Consider the following 20,509-nt stretch of genomic DNA (forward strand, 5'->3'; position numbering starts at 1 on the left):
AGAACAATTCATAATTCAAGTATCCTGAGAGAAATAGGCTGAGGAGAAGTTCTGGAGCATCCCCGATGATGATGATGATGATGATGATGATGATGATGATGATAATAATTTATTATTTGTACCCCACCCATCTGGCTGGGTTTCCCCAGCCACTCTGGGCAGCTTCCAACAAAGATTAAAATACAGAGCAACAGGTTCTAGGCTCACTTGCCCAGAAGCACCTCCCCTTTAAATTCCCTGCAACATTAGGTGAGGACTGGAGCTCCGACAGCCCTCAAACTCTGCTTGGGGAATATAAGGGCTCAGTCAAGGGTTGAACTCTATAGATTGCTACCTGCCTTCCATGGAAACACTCTTGGGGCCTCACAGCCTGGCCACACTTACTATTATTTATTAGATTTATATACCGCCCTTCGTCAAAAGATCTCAGTGTGACTCACAAAATAAAAACACAAGATCTAGGAGTGAAAATGATCTAGGAGTCTTAGGAGACCACAAGCTTAACGTAAGTCAACAGTGTGATGTAACAGCAGCAAAAAAGCTAATTCTATTCTAGGCTGTATCAACAGTAGTATAGTTTCTCAATCAAGGAAGTCATAGAACCATTCTATTCTGCCTTGGTCAGAGCTGGAGTACTGCGTCTAGTTCTGGGAAGTACAATTTTAGAAGGATATAGATATGGAATGTATGCAGAGGAAGGCAATCAATATTATTATTATTATTATTATTATTATTATTATTATTATTATTATTAATTTATTATTTATACCCTGCCCATCTGGCTGGGCTTCTCCAGCCACTCTGAAAGGGTCTGAAAGCCTTATGAGGAATGGTTGAGGGAATTGGGTATGTTTAGCCTGGAAAAGAGGAGACTGAGAGCAGATATCTTCAAATCTCTAAAAGACTGTCACATGGAAGATGAAGCGAGCTTCTTTTCTCCTGTTCTGGAAGGTAGGACCTGTTAGGACTTTAAACCTAAGACGCTGGCAAATTAGCAAGGTCATGTGATTTAAGTTGTTAAGTCGTTAAGATGCTCAGTATATATAGAGCGTTTGTTTTGTTTGCCTGTGGGGTGTGGAGCAGTCATGTCTGAAAGCTCTGGAGGTGTTTCTGTTATTTTTCTAAAATAAAGCTGTCTTCAAAAGTTGAGCTTTGGTGAGTCGTTTTCTGCTGCAAAGCTACAAGAATTCTACAACAAGAAGAATCCAGCCGCTGTGCTTAAAGCTCTGCAAAGAGAACTGTTTCTGGTCTGTATAGCGCAGCAAAAGCGTTTTTACTGGACCAGTGCAGAAAACCTCTTTAGGTTATGGACTGAGTTATGTTTTGGATTCTAATGCTGTGGACTCTCATGTGCTGATTGCTGTATCATGTGCAGAGGCAGTGAAAGTGGCTTCGGATGTGAGAAGACCTGCTTGGTCATAAATCAAGCCATAAAACAAGGGAGGAACCGAGAGAGCTGCGTAAGTGAAGGCTTACAGCTTTAATTAACTGCAAAAGGCTAGTTTGATCTCCCGTTGTGTTTTTTTGCCAATAAACACAAGACGGTGGCAGATTGCTAGTGAAAAGACACGGAGGGGAAAAGTTTAAAAGGCTTCAGAGAAGGCTCGAAGCGCCTGAAAAGTGAGTAAAGTAAATCCCAAGGGGGAAGAGAAGCAAGGGCACTCAGAGGGGGTGGCAATAGACCCCAATAATGGCAGCAGAAAATTTCCAGGTTCCCTTTCCAAAGCTGAACTCTGCTAATTATGTGCAGTGGTCTAAGAGGGCTCAAGTCTGGTTGGAAGCCAAAGAAGTTTGGGCGGACTATGTCCAGAGGCGAAAGCCAATTGTGGCTGTTGCAGCAGATGCCACAGCAGAGCAACAGGCTGCTGCACATGCTCAGAATAAAGAACATGATAAAATGGATACTAAAGCTAGATGCATGTTAATGGTATCGATAGATGACTCTCAACTGCCCCATGTGGAAGGCTTAAGGTCTGCATTTGAAATTTGGGAAGCCCTTAAGCGTATTCACCATAGAGCCACGCCCAGAGAGAAGGTGAATTCCCAGTGTGGGGGAACTGGCAGGCAGAGCTGTAAGGAAGTCTCACAAGTGTCTGCTATGGCCAGCAAGTCGTGTTTTCGATGTGGAAGCAGATTTCATCTAATAGCAAAGTGCCCAGAAAAGCAACAGGAATTTCAGCAGCCCAAGGCCAGTTTCCAGAGCTACGGAGGAAAACGACGTGAGAACTACAAGAGTCAACGAACCAGAGGGGGGAAATGTGCTAATAAGGGACTGTTTGCAATGGTAGCACAACAGAACTCTAAAAGGAACCCACAAACCTTGAAATGGGTAATTGACAGTGGGGCTTCGCACAGTTTAATACCGGCGACATCTTGTGGCAGTCTTAGGAACTGCAAGACTTTACCAGTTGCAAAAACTGTGACTATAGCAGACAATAGCAAACGAGAAATGAACCTTAAAGGCACCATTTATGTTAATTGTTTGCAAACTAACCTTCCTGTTTTTGTTCTTCCAGGAATGAAGAATGGACTTTTGAGTGTGTCATGCCTGGTAAAAAGTGGTTTTAAGGTTGAGTTTGAAAAAGATGTGCGCACTATTTCAAAACAGGGGAAGGAGCTAGTTAAAATTCCCTGTGAGGAAGGGCTTTTTGTTTTGGATGAAGAGCAGTTGGCAGCAGGCAGCTGTTCAACAGGTGAAGCTCAAGAGCAGTTGGCAGCAGGCAGCTGTTCAACAGGTGAAGCACAAGCTAAATGTGTAAATAAGGCTCCTCATACAGGTTGTGCACATTTACTACATAGAAGGTTAGCTCATATATGCTTTAAGTATGTAAGCAAGATGCCAGATTTAGCTGAGGGGTGTAACCTTAAACCCTGTTCGAATTTTTTGGATTGTTGTGCTTGTAAACACTCTAAGGTTAAGACATGTAACTACCCTAGATCTGATAGAGTAAGCAAGAAACCCTTTGAGCTAGTACACACAGATGTGTGTGGCCCCTTTCCGGTCAAGTCCCTTGGAGGTGCGAGATTTATGCAAATTTTAGTGGATGATTTTTCAAGGGCCAGTTGGGTTTTCTTTCTGAAAGAAAAATCGCAAGCAGCATCAATTCTGATGGATTGGATTGAAGAAGTAGAGTGTAAATTTGACACTAGGGTGCGCAAGATACAATCGGATCGTGGTGGGGAGTATGTGAACCACACGCTAGCGACATGGTTAAAACGGAAAGGTATAGTCCATAGACTTACCAATCCCTATTCACCACAGGAGAACTCAGTTGCGGAAAGAAAATTCCGAACATTGCAAGAAGCCATTGCTGCTTTACTGTTTGATTCTGGATTACCACAGCGTTTTTGGGCAGAGGCTGCGCTGTATGCGAATTATTCTTTTAATAGAGTGTACAACAGCACAGTAGGCAACACTCCTTACTTCATGTTGTTTGGTAAGAAACCAAAAATTGACCATCTAAGAGTTTTTGGATGTCGTGCTTATGTGCTGGTGCCTAGGGCACAACGCAAGAAAGGTGATCCCAGATCTAAAGAAATGATTTTCTGTGGTTATCAAGCAAACACAAAAGGTTGGAGATTTGTAAATGTAGGAGGTAATCAAACAAAAAACACAATCAGCAGAAGTGCTGAATTTTGTGAACAAGATGGTTGGAATAGAATCCATGGTAATTCTGACATACTATTTGATGTGTCAAATGAAAAAGATCAGACACAGGTCCCAAGGCGAGAATTAGTTCCAGAACAGGCTGAGGAATCTGAGCCTGAGGATGAGGGTGAGAAACCTTCTAGTTCACACAAGTTTGAAAAGTCAGAATCGTCTAGCCCAGTAGGTTTACCTGTACAGTAAGGGAGACGAGTAAAGTCAGAATCAGAAAGTCCTTCAACTGCTAGTGACAAACAGGTGACAACCAGTGATTCTGGGTCAGAGGGGGCAACTGATGGAGCATCGCAGGAGCTGCCAAGGCGTTCCAAGCGTACCAACAAAGGAAAACCTCCAGAAAGGTATCAAGCCATTAGTGTTTGGGTAGGATTGGCGGATTGCGAACCTGAAAGTTTTGAGGAGGTAGAGCAATTACCCAAGGAGGAGGCCAGTAGGTGGCACGAGGCCATGCAGAAAGAGTTGAATTCTATGAAGGAGCTTGGTGTATTTTCCATCTCCAAACTGCCAGAAGGTACCAAGGCAATAAGTTGCCGGTGGGTGTATAGAATAAAGACAACAGTAACAGGGAAACCAGAGTACAAAGCGAGGCTTGTAGCTCGGGGTTTTTCACAAAGTAAAGGGGTACACTACTCCGAAATTTATGCGCCCACTTCAAGGAGCGAAACTCTACGTGTACTCCTAGCGGTTGCTGCTCAGAGAGGATTCAACGTGAATCACTTTGATGTCTCAACTGCTTATCTTCATTCAGGTCTAGCTGAAGAACTTTATATGGAGCTACCGCCAGGATTGAAAGGTGTTAGGTCAAATCAAGTTTGGAAGTTACACAAGTCTATTTATGGACTCAAACAGTCAGCTCATAATTGGAATGAATTTCTAAATGATGTTTTGGTAAGCATTGGCTTTAGCAGGAGTAAAGCTGACAACTGCTTATATTTCAGAGGTTCAGGAGACACTCAAGAATCTTTGCTTGTTTATGTAGATGACCTGATTTATACTTCAAAGACACAAAAGCAGGTGGAAAAGCTGGCCAAGGAGTTAAGTAAACACTTCAAAATTAAGAATCTCGGTGCTGTAAAGGTCTATCTTGGTGTTCAGATAGATAGGACCAAAAATGGCAGTTTCTTGCTGAATCAAAAAGGCAAAATATTGCAAATGTTGGGAAAGTTTGGCATGGCAGAGTGTGCAGGTGTTAGAACACCTATGGAAATGGGTTTTGTAAAAGAAAGTGAATTCAAGGATAGTGCTGAGTTCAAACGTCCTGAAATCTTTCAATCAGCTCTGGGAAGCTTATTGTACCTTTCGCAATGGAGTAGGCCAGACATTGCTTACGCTGTTAACTTACTCAGCAGGGAAGCTTCAAAACCTAGTGTAAATGCATGGAAAGGAATTCAAAGAGTCTTAAGATATTTACAATACACCAAAGATTTTTGCCTTGAATTGTCTTCTGAAGGGCAAGCACAGCTTACTTGCTGGGCAGATAGCGATTGGGCAAATTTAAGGGATAGAAAATCAGTGTCTGGCTGTGTAGTAAAATTTGGAAACTCTCTGGTTGGATGGCGTTCGAAGAAGCAAAACCTAATTACTTTATCGTCGACAGAAGCCGAATTCTGTGCCTTATCTGAATTATGTAGAGATCTAGAATTTTACAAATGTCTGGCACAAGAGATGTGTGAAAAGTCCATCACGCCCATCAATATATGGGGTGATAATCAGCCATGTCTTAAATTAGCACAGAATGGTCAATTTAAAGGTCGTACAAAACATTTGGATATCAGATTTCAAAATGTTTGTCAAACAGTGAGAGCGGGAATTGTTAAATTAAGTTACTGTCCAAGTCATGAAAATTTAGCTGATGGATTTACAAAACCGCTTGGGTTTCAGCGTCATGAAGAATTTTGTGAAGAATTGGGTCTGAAATAACTTTGTAGAACTGTTTATATTTTGCCAGCGAGAGGGGGTGTTAGGACTTTAAACCTAAGACGCTGGCAAATTAGCAAGGTCATGTGATTTAAGTTGTTAAGTCGTTAAGATGCTCAGTATATATAGAGCGTTTGTTTTGTTTGCCTGTGGGGTGTGGAGCAGTCATGTCTGAAAGCTCTGGAGGTGTTTCTGTTATTTTTCTAAAATAAAGCTGTCTTCAAAAGTTGAGCTTTGGTGAGTCGTTTTCTGCTGCAAAGCTACAAGAATTCTACAACAAGAAGAATCCAGCCGCTGTGCTTAAAGCTCTGCAAAGAGAACTGTTTCTGGTCTGTATAGCGCAGCAAAAGCGTTTTTACTGGACCAGTGCAGAAAACCTCTTTAGGACCTGAACCAGTGGATTTAAGATACAAGAAAGGAGATTCTGACTAAAAATTAGGAAGAACTTTCTGATGGTGAGAGCTGTTCAAGAGTGGAACGGACTCCCTTGGGAGGTGGTAGACTCTCTTTCCTTGGAGGTTTTTAAGTAGAGGTTGGATGGCCATCTGTCATGGATGCTTTGAGATTGCTGCATTGCAGGGGGGTTGGACTAGATCACCCTTAGCCCGAGGTTGCCATATGTCCTCTTTTTCCAGGACACGTCCTCTTTTTCATGGGTATGTAGAATGAGAGATGCCGTGGCGATCCATAGTTAAAAGTAGAAGTTGGCAAATGTGTCCTCTTCTTTGCTCTTCAAGATATGGCAACCCTACGGGGTCCATTCCAACTCTCCATTTCCACGATTCTTTAACCCTGCAGCCATCACATGATAGCAACTGGCCTGTTCAGTGCCTCTTCACTGAACCAGCTTGGGTAGATGTGGTTAGGACTTCACCCTTGATGTTTCTTCAGCATCTATTTTTGGATTCCTCAAACCACCCAACAACTCCTGTCTGCAGTTCAGTAAATTAATTGAAAGGCTTTGGCTCGCCAAATAGGATTTTCCTCCCCCTGTTCTTTAAAAAAAATGTATTTAAACTTTTCAGATGAATGTTGACATTTATTTAAAAATGTAAGCTGGCAGCTAGCAGACGGTTCACTGCTTACATTAGCTGAGCCATAACCCCCATTACTTTCCCCCCCCTCTCTTTTGACAAGAATGCTAACAGAAATGACAGCTTGGCTGGATTTAAAAGGTACGATCTCCCCACCCCCTTCATGCAAGCCTGTTTAGCACAAAGTTCAATTAAAGATAATGGGTGAGAGAGCAGAAGATACTGTGTTGATGGGTGGTTGGTCTGAGCAGAGCAGTAGGGAGAGAGAGAGAGAGAGAGAGAGAGCGCATCAAATAAAAAGAAACAATTTAAAAACCAGTTCACATTAACAATAAGATTGATCATCCATCAATCCTAATTTTAAACACATACATTAATTTAAGGAGTCCATACGTCCATAGAGATATCCAAATGAGATTGATGATAAAATAAGATAATCGTTCGAATATTCTATGATTCTATGATTTTTAAGATTTTCGGGCCAGTGGGTCTTCATCCTTCAAACATTGAAGGATCTGTCTCTTTGCAGCCACAAAAGTTCACTCCCATTGTTCATCTGATAGTCCCCACACCACACGGATATTGTTTTTGAGTGTGTGAACATCTCCATATATCAAAGATTTTTCCAATGCAAAGTGGATGCAAGCAACACGCGCTGATCCAAAAGTAGACACAGCAGGGCACTCCCATACGATACTCCTCAAAGAGGCATTATAAGCGTCACATTGCCGGCACTGTGGAGTTCAATACACCCAAAACTTCAGATTTTGTTGAATGAATCTCAGATTTAAACCTAACTTCTTCTTTTTTAAGCTGGCAGAGGGGTAGACTGGTGACTGTCCACACTGGCACTCCACTTAAATGAAGAGAACTTTTGGCCGGCCATGGATAGTTTCCCAACTTTTGCAAAAAAAGAAGGAAAATTCCACTTACATTGTTCTCCACAAATGAAAGTTGAAGTTCAGGTGACGACCCCTAACCCCACCCCACCCAAATGAATGAGGGGTGACCGAAATCTGAGGAGACCTCTCCAGAGGAAGATGTCTGTGACCCCATGGAAAGCCCCATTCCAACTGATAACCTGGATTAACCTGCACTATTCCAGAGGCAGCCTCAAAGAACTCCATCTCAGGAATGCCTTTGGAATCATGCACCCATTGATCACGTTTGAGTCATTTTAATCATCATCATCACTTTCATCATCATTTGCAGCTGGTTAACAGGCAAGGAAACAGTTAACTGTAGCTAAAGTCATAATTTATATGAAGTGAAACATCTTCTCCCCACCCTTGCGAAAAGGGGGAATGAAGATTGTAAATAATGAAACTTTGAAAGGACTCTCTGAACCTTGCAGCAGATAATCATATTTTAATTTTGACTTATGGCTCATCCGTTACAGAGAAGGGATAGAAAAAATGTTTTCTTTTTATCATGCGGAAATCAGATTAATTGGGTGAATTAAAAGTCATTGCCAGCAGACCTTGACAAGCATTGCTAATAAATATCTATGACTGTTGGCTTCAATAAAACCTTTGATTCTGTTGCTTTTATTATTATTGCTGCTGCATTTGATTTATCTTTCTTACAAACATTCTTGAAGCCTTGTGTCGTTCTTCTGGAATCTAAAGGTCTTCAACCTTGGTGCCCCAGCCTCTGTTGGACCACAGCTCCCATTAGCCCCAGCCAGCTTAGCCAATGGTCACTTAATGGCTTGGACCCCAAAGTTTGGACCCCCCCAAATAATGCCCAATTTGTTCTTTGTGCTCAAACGGGCTCTGGGGCTGTGTTTCTCAAAAACAGCATGCGACAAGTTTTTTGGAGCCCCAGGGATTTTTGAAAGGCATTTTTTATTTGGCATTTCAAAGATAGCAAGTCAACACTCCCATTGGACATGCCCAAGTCTTGCGACCACCATTGAATCACCTCTTGGGATGCTGTCTTGTGAGCAGTTCAAACATTTGAGTCGTCTCAGATTTTTTTAAAAAAAATTTATACCCAGCTTTTCCAGGTTGGGTTGGAAACATGAATATTATGCACATGTGCACTTTCTATTTGAAGTGCTGTTCGGCCACTATCAGGCATGGCTTTCTGGCCAGACATCCTGGGAGCTGTAGTTTGATAAACGATTGTGAAAGTTGTTAGGAGGCCACTGTTTGCCTCACAGAGCTACAATTCCCAGAGTTCCCTGGGAAGAGAAATTGATTGTGAAACCACACTGGGAATTGTAGGTTTGTGAGGGGACTAGGAGCCCCCTAACAATTCTCAGCACCCTTAATAGACAACAGTTCCCAAGATTCTTTGTGAGAAGCCATGGGCAATACTGCTGGCAGCGGGGGGGGGGGGGAGAACTGCAGTCCTCTAGATATTTCTATATGGCCCTTGGAATATTCCCTCTCCCTAGGCTGTAGTATCGCTTCTCCCCAGGCATTGCTTTGGGTCCTGGGTGTTTATTTTTAGCCCTGGTCCCACCCATCACCGACATCAGACCCTCCAAGTGTCCCACTTTTCAGGAACAGGAGCCATCCTAGTTTCTGGTTTGATCCCGGACCATCCCACTTTCCCTTTGGATGTCCCTATCTTCATCGGAGAAACGTTGGATGGGATGGAATAGGATGTCCCTATTTTCAGCAGAGAAATGTTGGAGGGTTTGTCCCCCTCAAATGGATAGGGAGAACATTTCATAGAGGTCTGGGAATATCACTTGACCTGTTCTCACAATTTGCAGCAAGGAGGTTTCCTGAGCCAATACTGCTGGGATTCTTCCTTCTGCCAGAACAGGATGGTGGCTCAGTGGCTTGTCTGGTTATCGCTCAGGTTACCAGATCAAGACTTGTTGTACATTTGAGTCCTGCTAAGAAGAGAGAGGGCACAAGGAGAAGGGGACGACAGAGGATGAGATGGTTGGACAGTGTTCTCGAAGCTACGAACATGAGTTTGACCAAACTGCGGGAGGCAGTGCAAGACAGGAGTGCCTGGCATGCTATGGTCCATTGGGTCACGAAGAGTCGGACACGACTAAACGACTAAACAAGCGTTTCTCAACCGCTGTTCCGCGGCACACTAGTGTGCCGTGAGACGCTGGCTGGTGTGCCGTGACGTGCGGCGATGAGAAGGGCGATTTGCATTGTCACGTGCCTGGCGGCCGCCAATAATCAACACTGACCCGCCGGAAAGGAAGCCGGCCGGGTCACGACGCGGAGCGAGTGCAGCTCTCAACAGCCACCACCACGGGAGGGTGGTTTTAGACAAACTTAAAGAAGCTGGCTGGATGAGCTCAACCTGAAACTTGCTGAGCAAAGGATTGTGCTGGCAGAGAAATCAGCGGCTTGTGAAGCCTTATTACAGGAGATTGCAACCAACACAGCAATTGGCAAGTGTTTCTTACAGTCATAATTATATAGTCAATATAGGGCGGCACAGAGTTAAATTTTTTAACTTTTTTAATGGTGGTGTGCCTCGTGATTTTTTTCATGGAACAAGTGTGCCTTGGCCCAAAAAAGGTTGAGAAACACTGGACTAAACAACAACAACAAGAAGAGAGAGAAAGAAAGACACAGCCAAACATAGTTAAAATTGGATGAGTTTCCTCTACAGTACAATTTGCTGACTGTTTCGCCTTTTTCTTTTCTTTTTTTGGAATAGCTACATGTTCTTTAACGATCTGGGAACTTCTAATATCTAATTATAGCTGTAATTATTAGTTTAGTAATGAAAAGCTTTGGAGATGCAATTGCATAAGAACATTTTGAGTTAGAGGGTGTGTGTGTGTTTTAACTCTGCACTTGCCACGGATTAATTATTACCCCTCCCCCGCCTTCTAAGTGATAAAAACCTTGAAATATTATTTTCTCCTTGAGCCACATTTGCTTGGAGGTTCGGCGTTAATTACTACACTGCGAGGGCTTTTAAATCATGCCCGGAGGTTTTCAAGGTGTGAGTATCATAAGAGCCTGGTAAATCCTTCAGCATTTGCCTAGGAAAAGAGCAATGGGCTTGATTGATGAGCCCAGGCTTCCGAAAGCCCTATCTGTTATGTAGCTACAGCCATTAAAGGTGTTACGAGAGCTCTGGCGGCAAAAGGTTTGAGGCTGGTGGAGGTCCTCCCATAAATCAATATAATGTTCACGAATGTCTGGTTTGGAAATAATCCCCCCTGATTTTCCCGGATGAAGACAAGGTCTTCTTGGTCAAAGCGTTGGGGGAATGCATGCCAAAGTGTAAATCACGTCAGCGGCAGCAGTTCATGAACACACATGGTGGGTAGATTGGCAGTAACCTCATTATGAGGAAAACTGTAATAATCTGAAGGGTCCTGTCAAGGATCAGTACTAGAACTTGTGCTTGTCTTTTCTTAACCTTGCTCAAATTCTGGCCTCATCTGCTCTGTGCATTTAAAGTAGCATCATACCACTTTAAAGAGTTGTGGTTTCCCCCTAGGGAATCCTGGGAAATGTAGTTTGTTAAGGGTGTTAAAGGTTGTTGGGAGACTCCTCTTCCATACACGCCAACACTTTGAAGCCGAAATCCAGGACACCATATTCCTGGATGCCACGATGGCCATTATATATTTCACCAGGTTTATATACCGCACTTTACAAAAAGAATTAAAAAATACTATTATCAGAAAAGAATGGCTAAAAGCAACTATTTAAAACATTCAGTAATAGTAATAAAAAAACCCGGGTCCTCCCTCAAAGAGGGCACATGTTGCGGTGAGACCTGGAGACCGACCTCCTGTGTTGTGGGTGGGTAAGATTGGTCAGCCACAACACCCGATTGATAGGTCCCATGATGTTGGGTTCAATCTGGCCAATGGGGCACAGTCCAAATGGATCAAAGGACCTATATATACCTATGTATGATTGATTGATTTATTACGGTTCTTGACCAGCACACATAAATATGCAATACATAAAGCAATAAAAGAAAAACAGTAATAATCTAAAAATACAGTAGGCAATAAATATAGGTTTTAACAATTGTTTGAAAGAAAACTGATTAAAAGGAGTGTTACTACTTAGGGAGGTAGACTACAGCAATTAATAACACTGGGTCCTCTTTAGCTAGTCCTGAAGATGTTCTGAAGATATTTGGACACTGCTAATTAGATTAGACCGAATTTTTATGATATACCTATGTATGTGACCCAGAGCTTCCTCTTTCGTTGCGTGCAATCGGAACACCTGCCCACCTCTCCCTACTTTTAGGGCTTTGTTACGCTTGACCTTGCTATGCTGTCGTGTGTCGTCTGTCGTTGGGACAGGGGCACGGCAGGAATTTCCCCCACTTGGCTGATTGGCTGTAGCAAATCGTCACAACTTGTAACGTTGCGGATAGGCTCTGGTTCAGGTGATAGGGATGGGGGAACGCTCTCGCCATCCCTATGTGAAGGGTATTCCGTTAAAGGAATCCAGGGACCCCTGAGAGGGTGTTGTGCCCATGCCTGAGTCCAGGGGGACATCTGGGTGGTGGACATAGCCTGTTCCCGGCTTTCCGCTTATCCAGGTGTTCACCCTTGGCTGACCTATGCTGGTGCCCTGGGTCAGCGCTACCTGCAAGGATGTAGGGAGCTAGTCGAACCAGAGCCTATGCAACCACTCACTTTCTGTAATCAATAAAGTTGTGGCCTAAATTCTGCCCAAAAACCAAACCAAAATTTTAGTCAAGTGTGCATTTATTTAGGGGGGAGGTTTCTGGGTCTGAACACGCAACCAGTGATAAGCTAAAAACCAGATAAAAGCACATCCTGCCAGATTCTATCAACAGATGTTCAGATAACCTTGCGATTTTTCTTTTTATTGTCAGTTATTGTGTCAGCACATGATTATCACCGAGATGGAAACTCAGCCAAGCAATCATGCCTATTTTGTGAATAAATCAATAGAAATCATGTCCATCTCTTGGGGGAACAAAACAGAACATAAAAGCTATCAATGACCTCTCTATGAATGGAATAAGAGACAGCTGATTTGGTCATCATGTTTCAGGTCTCAATTTGCTTGCTATTTTCTTTTCAACCCAATCAAAGGCAAGAATTAAAAACCAGCAAAATATGCACCTTGTCATTTATCAAAGAATTGCCAGACTGTAGACATGGACTGTAGACATCTAGTCTGACCCCAGTATTTGCTGTGTGTTTGCTGTGTGCATGCACATGTCAGCTGGCAAGTGGCACCCAGAGGGGTTGGAATGTGCCAATGTGGCCCTCAGGTCTGAAAAGTTCGTACACCACTGAACTGCAGCATCTTTGATGAGTGGCTGTCCAGCATCTGCAGAAATTCCTCCAGCAAAGGAGAGCCTAACGCCTCCTGAGACTGCCTGTTCCACAGATGAACACAGTGTGCCATTAGGATGTTCTCCCCAATCTTTAGCAAAAAAAATAAATCCTTCTTGCCATTTCCTTCCATTAGTTCTAATGCTGCCTTCTGGAGAACATTACCATTAGCCTTAGCCATTTATTTTCCCACCTCCTGTCAGATGTAGAAACAGGCTTGCTAAGTTTCCTTAGGATTCTGCAGGTGCTTGGCATTTTACTATATTATCCACCACCAAGCTTCTTCTGTCCTGCCTCCTGCCCATACATCCAGACAGAGGCTCTTAAGTGTCATTGAGAGAGAGAGAGAGAGAGAGAGAGAGAGAGAGAGAGAGAGAGAGAGAGAGAGAGAGATCTTTATTTCAGGCAAGTAATGGTACGAGCTTGGCAGCAAGCCCAGAGTTCAGGAGCCAAGGAGTTCAGGATGCAGGCAAGATATTTGCAACTGGATGGAAGCAGCAACCATAGCCCAGCAGTTTCCATGCCCTGTTATTTTAAAGACAAGGCATGGTGTGCTTTCTTGCATGACTTGCTTGCATTGCAAGAATGTCGGGATTGCAACGGTGCTCCTGCTGGGTGTGTGGGTCTGCGCCTATCTGTGAAGGTGGCATCTGGTTCTATTTTTTTTTTTAATATATTTTTTATTAGACATTTTATCAACACACATACAACATCACAAATACAAAAAATCAACATCAAAATACAAAAATACAAAAATACAACAAAAAAGAAAAATCTCATCTCCAATCCATTTTAATATTCATTGTCCTCTGGCTTCCCCAATTCCCTACTATCTGATTTTCCCACTTATTAACTTCTGTAGCAGTTTCTAACTCATCTTTCTTACCCATCATATAATCTCTTTAACATTTTCAAGAATTTCATCTTTATACCATTATCATACTTTCTCCCTTTCAATCTTCTATTATTTCCCTATTGCCTTAACTTCTTTATTTTCCTGGATGTTCAAAAACTAATTATCAAATATATTCCCTATATATATTTTAAATTTCTTCCAATCTTTTAGAACTTTATCATTTGTTTGGTCCCGGAGTCTTCCTGTCAATTCTGCCAATTCCATATAATCCATCATTTTCATTTGCCATTCCTGCATCGAAGGCAATTCCTCTTTTTTCCAATATTGCGCTATTAAGATCCTAGCCGCTGTGGTGGCATACATAAACAAGTTAACATCGTCTTTGGGGATTTCTTCCCCAATTATTCCAAGCAAAAAGGCTTCCGGTTTTTTCAAAAATGTATTTTTAAACATCTTTTTCAATTCATTATAAATCATTTCCCAGAAGCCTTTTATCTTAGGGCATGTCCACCACATATGGTAGAATGAGCCAACATCCTGCTTACATTTCCAACATTTGTTGTCGCTTTTGTGGTACATTCTAGCCAGCTTGACCGGCGTCAAATACCATCTATACATCATTTTCATCAAGTTTTCCTTCAACACAGTACAAGCCGTAAATTTCATACCCTTCTTCCACAATTTTTCCCACTCCGACATCATCACATTATGTCCCAGGTCCTTGGCCCATTCAATCATCACTGATTTTGTTTGCTCATCTTTCAAATGCCATTCTAGCAGCAAATTATACATTCTAGACAAATTCTTGTGGTCTGTCTCTAATAACTCCATTTCTAATTTCGACTTTTCTGACTGGAATCCTATTTTTTTATCTAACTTGAATGCTTCATTTATCTGCACGTACTGAAACCAATCACTCAATCTATCTTTCAATTGATCATATGGCCTTAACTTAAAGTGGTTTCCCACCTCCATTAAGATATCTTTATATTTCAACCTATTCTCATCCATATTTGTCCTTTTAGGTTTCTTTGCCTCAAGTGGTGAGATCCACCTAGGAGTTTTTCTTTCCAATAGGTCTTTATATCTAATCCAGACATTGAACAATGATTTCCTAATTATATGGCTTTTAAAACCTTTATGCAATTTTACTTTATCATACCATAAATATGCAGGTGGCATCTGGTTCTAGGTGACAATGCTGCGCCCTCCGGTTCAGACACTTGATCAGAATCTGCCTCCTCCTGAGCTGCCTCCATCATCAGATGCAACTCTTTTCTGCTAGGAGGTCCGGGCGTGGGGAGAGCAGCCAGCATCCCTGCTCCCCCTACTGAAGTGGCTGAAGTTGAGGCACACCAGGGACAGCCCCTCTTCTCTGATCCCATTTCCCACCAATCAGGACCCCCTCATCTTCCTTCCTTCCTTCCTTCCTTCCTTCCTTCCTTCCTTCCTTCCTTCCTTCCTTCCTTGGGGTAGCAATTGTGTTTGTTGATCTATGAGACACGGGTGGCGCTGTGGTGTAAACTTGCCAATCGGAAGGTTGGCGGTTCAAATCCCCGTGACGGGGTGAGCTCCCGTTGCTCGGTCCCAGCTCCTGCCCACCTAGCAGTTCAAAAGCACATCAAAGTGCAAGTAGATAAATAGGTACCGCTCCAAGCGGGAAGGTAAACGGCGTTTCCGTGTGCTGCTCTGGTTCGCCAGAAGCGGCTTATGCATGCTGGCCACATGACACGGAAAAACTGTCTGTGGACAAACGTCAGCTCCCTTGGCCGGTAAAGCGAAATGAGCGCCACAACCCCAGAGTCATCTGCAACTGGACATAACGGTCAGGGGTCCTTTACTTTTTTTATCTATGTGTGTGTGGATGCTTCAAGGGCAATCTCCCCACCCCTGTCAACCTTCTCAGTGCTGCTTCTTACTGGTGTACTTCTTGAAAGCCACCATTTCCATTTCCCAGAACTGCCTTCTGCACAAGAAAGGGGCATTCTGGGAAATAAGAAGCAGTGGCCACTGAGACGAGCACCAGCAGATCCACCATTGCTGCAAGGAGTGTTCTAGCCAATGAAAACTGTGGTCTCCAGACATTGGCCACCAACAGAAGCCCTGATTTAGCTAGTATTGGAATTTATGTTCCATTTATTGTCGTTTATCTTGGAAGACACAATATATCGTTTCTGCTTTAACTAGGAATTAGATCTGACAACTTCTTTTTGTATCACACACTGATTTGCAGACTCTAATAATTTTAGTCTCTCGCACGAGATGTTGTGTGACAAATTTTTTAAATGTGTTAATTTGTTACTTCTAAATGCGAATCTTTTTTCTGGGTTGCAAGGAAGTGTGTGTTTAAAGTTTCTTTTTTAAAAAAAGAAAGAAAGAAGGAACATTAGCAGGACATAACATCAGATCACAATGGAAGTAAGCCGTGTCTTGTTCAGGGCTACATTGCTTATCCTTTTTTTCCGGTGGCACCTGCTACTCACTGAAACCGGTAGGGCAGAAAGGCAAGAGTCTAACAGTAGGAGGAGCTAGTGCCAATGACAGGTGTTGTCAAATCTATTTTTGCCCCCATCCTTCTCCCTGTTGAGTTCCATGAGGGCAACACTGAGATAGAGCTGATAGGCAGTGCCAGCCCTTCGACTCACTGTAACTAAGAAGGCAGGCAGGTGTGTCAATTTCTGGAGGCAAATTTTATATCTGTGAACCCGATAAAGCTGATAACAGCTTTAAGGAAAGCATTAAATGTGAGAACCTTCATATCTCTGCAAAGCAAGGACTTCCAGCGTTATACTGGGTACCACAGCAAGGCTAGAGTGTGTGCAGAGGAGGGCAACCGAGATGACCAAGGGTCAAGAAACTAAGCCTTATGAGTATAGCTGTCAAGTTTTCCCTTTTCTCGCGAGGAAGCCTATTCAGCATAAGGTAATTTCCCTTTAAAAAAAGGGAGAACTTGACAGCTATGCTTATGAGGAGCACTTGAAGGAGCTGGGTATGTTTAGCTTAGAAAAGAGGAGATACAATAGCCATCTTCAAACATCTTAAGGGCTGTCACATGGAAGATGGAGCAAGCTTGTTTTCTCCTGCTCTGGAGGGTAGGACTTCAAGTTGCAAGAAAGGAGATTCCGTCTAAGCATCCAGAAAAAAACTTTATGACAGCAAGAGGTGTTTGGCAATGGTCTTGATCGGGAGTTCGTGGACTCTCCTTCCTTGGAGGTATTTAAGCAGAGATTGGATGGCCATCTGTTATGGATGCTTCAGCTGAGATTCCTGCATTGCGGTGGGTTGGACTAGATGATCCTGGGGACCCTTCCAACTCTAAAATTCTATGATTCTAAATCCTTTTGTTTTAAAAAATCTATCCAATTGTCGCTTGCTTTAAATAGCATGGAAAAATCTGCACACAAGGCATCTTAAACAAAATGTCCTTTGCCTTGAATGAACATTAGAAAGCACATGTTCGTGGCAAGAAAACAGTTGCAATTCTTGCACACTAGGGGGAGGCCTATGTATTTTTGACCACGCGGCCAATGTTTTTTTGTTTGGTTTTTCTGGAGTGAGCAAGAACAGTTCCAATGAAAGCAAGACACACTGCAGGTACAGTATATCCGAAACCCAAAGTCTGGGAAGGAGCTGCTGGCAAGTTGGGGGGTGATTTTGCTCAGGAATGTTGAGCTGTCTGGATAGACAGATTTTGCGGCAATTGGCAAAGCATGAAGGTTAGCAAGGTTTTGTTGGTCCCTGGTAGGTATTATGTTTACAGAACTACAGTGGAACCTCGGTTTATGAACACCTCGGTTTATGAATTTTCGGTTTACGAATGCCGCGGATCCATCTGGAACGGATTAATCCACTTTCCATTACTTTTAATGGGAAAGTTCGCTTCAGTTTATGAACGCTTCAGTTTATGAACAGACTTTCGGAACCAATTGTGTTCATAAACCGAGGTACCACTGTACTGGGTTATAAATTTGAAGAAGGTGACGGAAATAAGCAGGCATAGAACTTTGAGTTGCAATTTCAAGAATAACAGAGTCTTAAGAATAACTTCTCTTAAAAGGAAGGGGAGTGGTTGATACGCCCATCATTTGTGAGGTCCCAGCAGACCATTTATTTCAAAGAAAGCTAAGCAGGGAAACCCAGCCAGATGGGTGGGGTATAAATAATATATTATTATTATTATTAGTAGTAGTGGTGGTAGTAGTTGCTATCATGATGGCAAGGAAAACCTTGGAAATGCAAATCATTGTGCATGCCTGGTCTCAGCATGGGCACTGCCTTCCTTTCTTGGGTGGTCGACCATATGCGGAAGACATATGCCATTACTTACTGCAGTGCCCACTATATACAGACCCAAGAAATCGATTGATCAAACCTCTGTTCGTGAAGGAAACCAATATAACCAGGGCGGAGAGGGGGAAATGGCTACTGAGTGATGTAACTTATAAAGTAGCTCTCTATCCCCTGGCAGCTGGGAAGATTACGGCAAAAAGAACTAGATAAACCAGCAGTCAACTGCAAAGGGGACTCAGAGACTTAATTTGTACATTTAATATGAGAGCTGCCTCTTTTTCTATGTAACAAATAATTTTAATAGATTTGGCTGTGATGGAAGATCTCACGGCCTTTCGCAATAAAAGTTCGTGACGACGATGCTTGGAAACAACAGGGACTTCCAGCGAGAGGCCACAAGATCTCGGAAGCCGGTGCCATGTGTGGTGGTGCTTATCTGCCAGTGGCAGAGGCAGCAAGGTAGGTGGGGGCACCCATGGGGGCACTGCTTCTTGGGCCTCTAGTTAAGAACAGTTTCAGGTTAAGAACGGACCTCCGGAACGAATTAAGTTCGTAACTAGAGCTACCACTGTAGTGGGGAAACGTTTTAGAACAGAGAAAGTTTTAATGGTGTTGCTTTTATTAATCCATGCCCCGCCTCCTATTGTTTTTCATTTCTGCCCTCCTGAAGCTGTTTTCCATGCCCTCCTGAAGCTGTTTTCACCCCTGGGGGAGAAGATGCAGGGAGATCATCTGCCTGCCCACAACTACCAGCAAAAGGCAGTTTGAAGGAAGACACTTTTGAGTTCGTTGGTAGTGGAGGAAGACCCAAAGAGGAAGAACTAAGTGGCTTCTCTGCACACATGCTTCATTTACTCAAACTCTTGGTATAAAATAATGAATCGTGAAACTGCCCGTGACATGACATTTTTGAGCCTGAGACTTACAAGTTTTTCTTTCGTGCAGGGATCCGAAAGCTCTTTGGAGACTCTTCTGTTTAGATCATTATTTTAATGCATCCATCTCTGGGGTGTCACTTTTATTTAACAGCCTACAGCAACACCCATAATAATTAGAGCAGTGAAAACACTTGCACAGGGCATTCTACACTTCCAGAGCGCTTGGCCCAATTAACAGCACAGTTATCACACACCAACTTTCAGAAGGGAAAATTTAGAACAAAACTGGACAGTTTGAAACTGCAGAGGCGGCTGAAGAAGACAGGGCTGAGTTCCTTGCTCTGGCAATGGCTCAATATGTCACCACTAAGCAGCTACAGTCCTAAGAACCCATAACAGAGTGATTCTAACCAAGTTGAAAATAATAGATGAGCTGAAATGCAGCGGTTCTTCAAAACTCACACTTACCCAAATTTTGTGGTGCACTTGGCAACCTAGGGTAGAGCATTATTTGAAAGGCTTTTTCTTTTTCCTCTACCAGGCTAAGGAAGAGCATCAACAGTGGCCCTGCTTCTGAACAGCATTCAGATCTGGTTTCACTAGTGCAGGTCCTTGCATCACCTTGCCGACAAAGGTCCGTATAGTTAAAGCTATGGTTTCCCCAGTAGTGATGTATGGAATGAAAGCTGGACCATAAAGAAGGCTGATTGCCGAAGAATTGATGCTTTTGAATTATGGTGCTGGAGGAGACTCTTGAGAGTCCCATGGACTGCAAGAAGATCAAACCTATCCATTCTGAAGGAAATCAGCCCTGAGTGCGCACTGGAAGGACACATCCTGAAGCTGAGGCCCAATACTTTGGCCACCCCATGAGAAGAGAAGACTCCCTGGACAAGACCCTGATGTTGGGAAAGATTGAGGGCACAATGAGAAGAGGAATGACAGAGGACGAGATGGTTGGGCAGTGTTCTTGAAGCTACCAACATGAGTCTGACCAAACTGCGGGAGGCAGTGGAAGAAAGGAGTGCCTGGCATGCTCTGGTCCATGGGGCCACGAAGTGTTGGACATGACTAAATGACTAAACAATAACAGTTCAGGTCCCAGGTTATTTTGTGCCCTAGGGAAGGCTAACTACTTGCAACTCATCCCCGCAATTGCTAACTTCAGTTTTCAACAACAGATGTCTTACAAAAAAAGTGAAATATTATCAGAAATTTATAACAAGAACTAATTTGTTCGAAAGCACGTCAAAATGCAAGTAGATAAATAGGAACCGCTATAGTGGGAAGGTAAACGGCGTTTCCATGTGCTGCTCTGGTTTGCCAGAAGCGGCTTTGTCATGCTGGCCACATGACCTGGAAGCTATACGCCGGCTCCCTTGGCCAATAATGCGAGATGAGCGCGCAACCCCAGAGTCGGTCACGACTGGACCTAATGGTCAGGGGTCCCTTGACCTTTTTAATCTGTATAAAACCATTCAACCCTCTGAGGTTTGCACCCAAAGCTGTTGCCTAGCTGGCTTAATGATAGCGCTGGCCCTAGGTGTAACTTTACACTGGCTTAACTAGCTTGCTTTACACCAGGGACTCAGCTAC

At 43.1% G+C, this 20,509-nt stretch overlaps 1 long non-coding RNA gene across 1 annotated transcript; it reads left to right on the forward strand.

The window, feature by feature from the left end:
• Positions 1 to 965: 965 nt before the first annotated feature.
• LOC148685765 (uncharacterized) lies at positions 966 to 5,810 on the forward strand. The gene is made up of 2 exons (XR_015949903.1): positions 966 to 2,693; positions 2,736 to 5,810. It is a non-coding gene; the product is annotated as an uncharacterized LOC148685765 (long non-coding RNA).
• Positions 5,811 to 20,509: the final 14,699 nt, after the last annotated feature.

The sequence above is a fragment of the Zootoca vivipara genome, chromosome 5, assembly GCF_965207765.1.
Source record: "Zootoca vivipara chromosome 5, rZooViv2.hap1.1, whole genome shotgun sequence".
NCBI lineage: Eukaryota > Metazoa > Chordata > Lepidosauria > Squamata > Lacertidae > Zootoca > Zootoca vivipara.